The sequence below is a fragment of the Amblyomma maculatum genome, chromosome 10 (genome assembly GCF_055883805.1).
Source record: "Amblyomma maculatum isolate TAMU_Amacu chromosome 10, ASM5588380v1, whole genome shotgun sequence".
NCBI lineage: Eukaryota > Metazoa > Arthropoda > Arachnida > Ixodida > Ixodidae > Amblyomma > Amblyomma maculatum.
This window is the reverse complement of record NC_139353.1, coordinates 127,217,805-127,225,182: the sequence shown is the minus strand read 5'-3', so window position 1 is coordinate 127,225,182 and position 7,378 is coordinate 127,217,805.

Sequence of the window (7,378 nt, the reverse complement as noted above, 5' to 3'; positions counted from 1 at the left end):
ATTTGAAAACGAACGCGAGTAATAGGTATCCCACCAGCCTTCTCCGCAACGGAAAATTGCTTAAGACAGCGGCATTAACGCAAAATATTGGCAATTGAAAATTGCGCCCTTGTCTCTACTGAATTCACGCTGGCTGGAAGAAACAAAAATAAGATTGGTTCGCTCTTTCATGCCTGGATGTACGTAGCAAAAAGCAGTGACTACTTCGGGATCAAGATAAGTTTTTGTTCCATTCTCTTCAGCCTTCTGCGCTGTTCCCCAGCAGCTAAACTCTCCTTGGCTTGCGTGTCGAGCCCGTTCACTGTCGTTCTATATTTAGTTCACAGCAAAGGAAAGGCGCAGCATCTGTCACTCGCGGAAGTCAAAAAGCGCCGCCTAGCAGCGTTGCAGCTGTTGTGGCTGTAGGAAGAATGAAAAGAAAATTTGGAGGACGCTTAAGCTTCGCCATCAAGAGTAAAACGCGATAGCGTTATTGCACCTCGTCGAGAAAACTTACTAAACGCAAGGGTATTGGGGCATCCTCGCACCGGTACCCGCGCGGCCCGAAGGGGAGAAGCGGGTGAGCGAAGATAGTGATCTAAAGAAAGGAAAGACGCTTGATTCTACAACCTGTGAGGGTGCACGGCGAAACGTCAGGGGCGAGTGGCGCGCCACGTGTCGGGGCAGCGCCACACATTGCGAGGAGGGGTTCTTCTGTGTTTGCCGCAAGATGGCTCTGCATGTGCGCAGAGCGCAGAAGAAATGTAGTGGAAACGTACTTCGCTACTCGTGTAACTGCGACTTCTGTAAGTAACATGCTCATAATTACCGATATACACTGCAGTATAACGTTCTACGGCATGTTTCTAAGGCAACACCGCATTCACTAGAAGAGCTTTTGTACCGCTTTCAAGCATCGAACTCGTTTGCAAAAAACCAGAGGCAATCGAGCACGTCTTTCTGGATTGCTGGGATCCAGTCTTTCACTGGGATGTTCTCCAGAGAACACTAAAGAAAGACCTTCCGTTAGATCCGTATGGCATACGGTTCCTTCCAGTCGAGAGTGAGGGTATTCCTTTGGATTTAGTCATGGTCTTGGGCCTCCACAGCCTGTGGAAAACAAGGATGCAAGTGCAACATGCAGATGTCAACACGCGTTCTGTACGCGAGAACTTTATCGAGAGTGTGCTGCTCCTTAGAGAAACGTATCGGGTGCTTTCTGATCCACCTGACTGGATCAGTGTGCTCGATGAACTGGCTGTCCTCAAAAAATTTTAAACATTTCGTGACAGCCGAAGTCTGGTTGTTGCGAGTTTTACCATTATTGTGGATCCTTTTGGAATTGATGGGAACTCAAAACAGGCAATAAAGAAAAAAAAAAGCTCGTTGCTGAGTGGTAGCGTCTCCGTCTCACACTCCGGAGACCCTGGTTCGATTCCCACCCAGCCCCTTTTGGAACTTGCTTTTTATTTATGAAGTGCATGTTTATTTATGAAGTGCATGCCGGGATTTTTCTCTCACTGGACGCCGACGACACCGGCTTTTCTGCGACACGAGCTCCTTAACGCTACCGCGTTAAAATGCACGGGCCTGCTACTGGCTCTGTAGCCGAGCCACCTCCGCTGCCTCGTGCGGACAGAAGAGAAAAAAAAGAAAAGAGAGAAAAAGACGCGCGCAGCAACAACAGCAGTCGTCCACCACTGCCAACATCGAATAAGAAGAGCCTATTGGGCGGCGCCTGGCGCGGGCGCAAGCCTTCGCCCGCCATTATCGCAACAAATTAGGTGTGTTCTACATGGATCCCTCGGGCCCCCACACGGGGGGCCGGCACACAATCACAGTCGTTCATAACGGGAAGACAGTTGGTCTTACACTCAAGGCCAAATCTATAACACACACTGAAGAGATAGCCATTGCACTCGCCGCCTCAGACCACACTTCTAAAGAGATCATCACCGACTCACGAGGGGCTTGCCGGAACATCGCGCATGGGTGGACCACCCCATTAGCCTATAGAATATATCAAAATTGCAGTCGGGACACGGACCATATGTGCTGATATCTCGTCTGGGCTCCTAGGCACCAGGATCTTGCAGGTAACAAGGCAGCTGAGGCAGCCGCCCGCGCGATTTCTCTCCGGGCAGTTTCCTCGGGACTCGAATCGGCTGAGGACCAATCCAGCCTACACATTCAAATATATTGTAACGTTTCATCAAAACCCGCATCGCTAATACCTAACCCCTGCAGAGGGTTAGGAAAAGCGATCGAGAGCCTGCTCCTGCGCCTCTTGACTAACACTATGCTGTGCCCGGCAATACTTCAACATTTTGAGTCCCAATCCACTGGCCAGTGCCAGTACTGTGGGGAGGTGGCTTACACCTACCACATGGTATAGGCCTGCCTACGAAACCTATCCCTTCCCCCAATCCCTAACCCTTCTCGGGAGGACTGGGAGGCGACCCTGCTCGGCTGCTGCGACCTATAAGCTCAAAGGGCCTTAACGCGGCGTGCGCGGGCGGCGGCAACCGGCAATAGGGTCCTTGGCTAGGGTCTCCACCCAGTATTGTAAGGCCGAGGCCCTTAAGGCTCCGCGTCAAACAAACCTCCAAAATGTACAAAAAATGTTTTCACCACCCCCACCACCACCAGCACCGCAGCAGTGGCGGGTGCAATGACGGCCTGCAATAGATGACATTCGGTGGCAGGCTAACCCCCGCCGCGAGCGGCGTTGACCTACCTGTCCCAGCCCTACATGGCCAGGATCAGCCACCCTTTTCCCCAGTTGTTTCGCATTGGAGCGCACTCGTTCCCGCTTGGTCTTCATAACTAACGGCAGATGAGTGACGTCACATCCTTGACGTCGCCCTAATTGAGTGGCTTAACTATTTTAGTCTTTGGTACTTTCGAATTGCGCGCCAATCGCAGTATATATCACTCGCAGAATCCCGCTTTCATATTCACGGCAGACAAGTAGAATTATGAAGACCGTCACGAGTCAGGGCGTGGCAAAGCGGTAAATCGCTAGGCTGGGTGTCCAAGGTATGGGAGTTTGATTCCTAATTTTTTTTTATGAGGCGGAGTCTCACACCTCTTAAGCGTTGCTAGGCAACGACGGTAGAGCGTGGCGAGGGGGCTGCGCAGCTGGCCTTGGCTGTAACGTCACGGTATACGGCATACGCGAAGCTCGGCTCTGACCCTAGTAGAGAAGCTTGTCGCTTCAAACAATGGCAGTGGTTTAGCTTCGGTTACACCTAGTTGAATTGTGAAAGCGACAGCTGCATGGCTACGCAATAGCTTGGGATACGCACTGAACAGCGGCCGTGCTTTCCTTCACAATAGCTGGTCGTTTCTGGCTGGGCGCTCCTAGCTATATATACACCACACACACCTCTTCTCCGCACAACCAACGTAGATAGTGATGTGCAGCCGGCACCGGCTGTGGGTATGAGGTCACTTATCCGGCACTGGCGGAGCATGCGGCGGAGCGTGCGGCGGAGCGTGGGGCGGAGCGTGCGGTGAAGCGCGGCCGTGACAGCAGCTCCAACAGACCAGTTGCTGCCGCTGAGGTCATGCGGCTGATCGCTCATGCGCAGCTTGGCCCACGCTGTGCCACGTAAATGGCTCGACGACTAGCGTAGTGCCTCTTTAGCAACGGTAAATTAGAGGGTCACTTAGATATCTCTAAGAGGAGTATGGCGAAAGCCTACCTTTCATCTCTTATCATTTACCTCTTACTGGCGTTCTTTGCAGTGCCTGGTTTTCAGAAAAGGCACTGCAATATAGAATACAGAATACAGAAATATAACTGGTTTACAGAAAAGGCACTGTATCTGTCACACCTTCTTCTGCAAGTGTGCGTTTGGACGGTGTACCATCGCTCCTTTCACGTGGCTTCTTTGCGCGCGTTCGAGAGTGGGATTACAGACGCCGAGAACACTAAAGAACACATCTCGCGGAATTCCGCGTAATATGACAGGTCTTGCGAGCAAATCTCGCGAACAGGACTATGTTCCATTATCCTCGAAAGGGTTTGGTCTAAATAATCGTGGGCTCTATGCAAAAAAATTCAGTTAGGTTTTAATACTCACGATCACCCATTTTATTGATTTCGCCCAGAAATTTAGAGCAAGTACCGGATCAGAGGCCCTTTAAAGTAGCTCGGAAAGCAACTATATTATCGCTTCTTCTGAGAATGTTTTCTGTTGAATGGAGAGAAAGCTAATCGTTCTGCGATCTTCAAAATTATTAGTATCCTCTTTGTTTTTAAATACTACAATGTTAGCATCTTTTCATGATTTCGGTGTGTCTGAGATTATGAGGAAAGAAGTAAAAGGAGTGCCCCGCCGCCGTGGGGCAATATTTGGGGTGCTGGACTGCTGTACCTAAGGAATCGGAGTCGAATCCCAACCTTGTCGGCCGCTTTTTGTTGGAGGCGAGAAGCAAGGCGCCCAGGGGCTGTGCGATGTAAGTGCACGGTAATGAACTCCAAGTGGTCGCCATTCTCGGAGTCCCGACTATATAACATCACTGATAGCCTTAGTCGCTTTAAGCACCATCAACCAAACAAAGTAATATCTGTTTTCGATTCGGAGTGTGTTCTGCATCTTAGAAGGAACCGTTAGTTATTTGATCACTACTGGTTCTTTCCCTTCCCTTATGAAAATGTCATATCTAGACTTATTTAAAAATATCAGGAAGTGGGAAGATATAAAATATCTGGACCAATCTTGAACAGATTATGCATATCGGCCGAATTCCTTATTTGCAGTATCAAATATTCCACATGTTGCGAGGTATACCTTATCTGCCCAATTCCTTATTTGTAGTACTTGATATGACAAGCGATAATGCCCATAAACGTGCTGAGAGCTCAACAGATGCTAGATGAGAGCAAAAAGTTACACCAGCAAAGAAGTTTAGGCGATTTACTCAGGAAACGGGGAAAAGAACGGTTAGCACCATCTATATGTCAGGACGTGAAGCTTGAATGGAAAAACGCGAAATTTAAACATTCATTCAGGCATGAATTACAGACAGCTGATGCCGTCCAGCTCATAGCTTGCGACAAGCAACATAGGACTGCGTAAGAGTGCATGCGGGCCACATTTACCATGATGTAGCTATTTCAAGCCTGGTTGCGTGGAGCTAGACCAATACGTACTGTGCATATACTCACTGAATGAACAATCAGGACAGGAGTGGGATGAAGGAATTGCCCTGGAACCACAACCGACTACGAACCAATAAAGAATAGCCAATAACCAGTTACTGAGTTACATGTATCGCACCTAAATGTTTTCCTTCTTTTCACATTTCTTAATTCTCAGCAGTGGATGCATGGGGGGAGCATATCACCTATGATCTGCAACTCAACATATCAATTTATTACAACGTACACAATGGAAAATTCAGTATTCGAGCTAAACGCAGACAGCCGCACGCACAATCAAGTTTGCCAAGGGGGAAACCTGAATTTCCCCTTCCATTTCAAACCTTTACACAGGAAAACAGCTTTGGAGCCACAGGGTTTCTCCCCCCCCCCCTCTGTGGAATCGCTCAAAGCCGGGCCTGAATTACGCAGGTACTGAGAGTCAGGCACATGCTCATCTATTAATAAATATTGAGATCCCACTGATTTACGCGCAAAACTATAATAAACTAATAAGGTATCCGAACAAAATAATGGACATATCTGTTTAACGAGAAACTAAAGAGAGATATAATAATCTATTAAACAAGATATCAAATTTGAACCTACTCTTTTACAAACAAAGCTTTAACTAGTAGCCAGCACCACAAATTTAAATGCGTCAATTCTTCGGCGGTCAGCCTTCTTCACAGTCCAACTCTCGCATCCATACATCACAACTGGAAATACCATAGCACGAGTTATACGGATCTTGGTTGGCGGTCGAATGCCTCTGCTCTTAACTAGGCGGTCAAGGCTAGCCATGGTTCTCTTTCCTAGAAGCAGGCGTCTCCTGATTTCATGGCCGCAGTCTCCTTCCGGGGTAATCTTGGAGCCAGAGAAAATCTGTCACATGCTCCAGGACGTGATAGGGCAAGACGCCATGATCTCTGTCTTTTCAAAGTTCAGTTTGTTGTCGACGACGCCACGCACTTTCGGCCCACGGACGGAATTCGCGCAGACCCTCTCCGGGGTCCCGCCTCGGACTCGACGGGGGGTGCTCTGCTGCGCTGCGAAGTAGCTCTCAGGTTACTCGGCCTTTCCGACCCCGGACATCTGGTGGGAGAGGGTGTGCGGAGAGGGACCGAGTGGACCGTGCCGCCACCAAAACGGACCCTTTTCGGGCAGTGTGTGTTCTGTACGCCATGCGAGCGAGTGTTATAAACGAAGGGACAGTAAATCTTCTCCGTTGTTTTGTTTTTGACGACTGTGTCGACTACAAGTTTAAGCCCAAGCTCCTCACTCTCTTCTTGTACGCGCATCAGAAGTCTCTTGAGTTCCACTTCACTTTCTGCCATTAAAGTGGTATCATCCGCATATCTAAGGTTGTTGATACGTTTTCCAGCATTCTTTGCTCCAGCTGAAGACTAGTCCAGACCGGCCTTCCTCATGATAAAAGTCAGCATATAGGTTAAATAGGCAGGGCGACAGTATGCAGCCTTGTCTCACTCGTTTCTCAATCGGAAAACAATCTGTAATACCAAGCCCAGTACTGACTGTGGCCTATTGCCCTTCATACAGGTTCCTGAAGAGACAGATGAGGTGAATTGGAACTCCCATCTCTTGGAGAGCTTAGTAGTTAGCCAGAATAGCAGCTTGGGCATGTTGGTTATGCATATTGAGGGAGCAGCGCTCATTGTGTCGTCTTCTAATCTTGTGCTCCCGTCCACGTTGGAGAGCTTGCCACAATCTGCTGTGATCTACGCAGTCAAACGCTTTCGCATAATCAATAAAGCAGAAGTAGATGGGTTTCTGGAACTCTCTTGATTTATCCATGATCCAGAGAAGGTTGGAAATCTGGTCTCTGATTCCTCTGTCTTGCAAAACTCAGCTTGCACGTCCGGAAGCTCCCAATCGACATACTTCTGCAGCCTACCTTGGAGGATTTTCAACATCCCCTTGCTAGCATGCGAAATAAGCGCGATCTTGCGGTCATTGGAAGAATCTTTGGCACTGCCTTTCTTCGGAACGGGGATGTAAACTGACCTCCTCTAATCCTGAGGCCATTGCAGGGTTGTCCAATTTTGCTGACATAATGTATACAGAACGATAACAGCGTCATCATGGTTGAGGTTTTGAAGCAACTCAGCTGAAATGCCATCAATTCCGCTAGCTTTGTTCTTAGCATCTAAGGCTAAAGCCCATTCCACATCACTCTTCAGGATGCCCGGCTCGAGATCAGTAATCACAACCGTCTTATGTTGGGTTTGC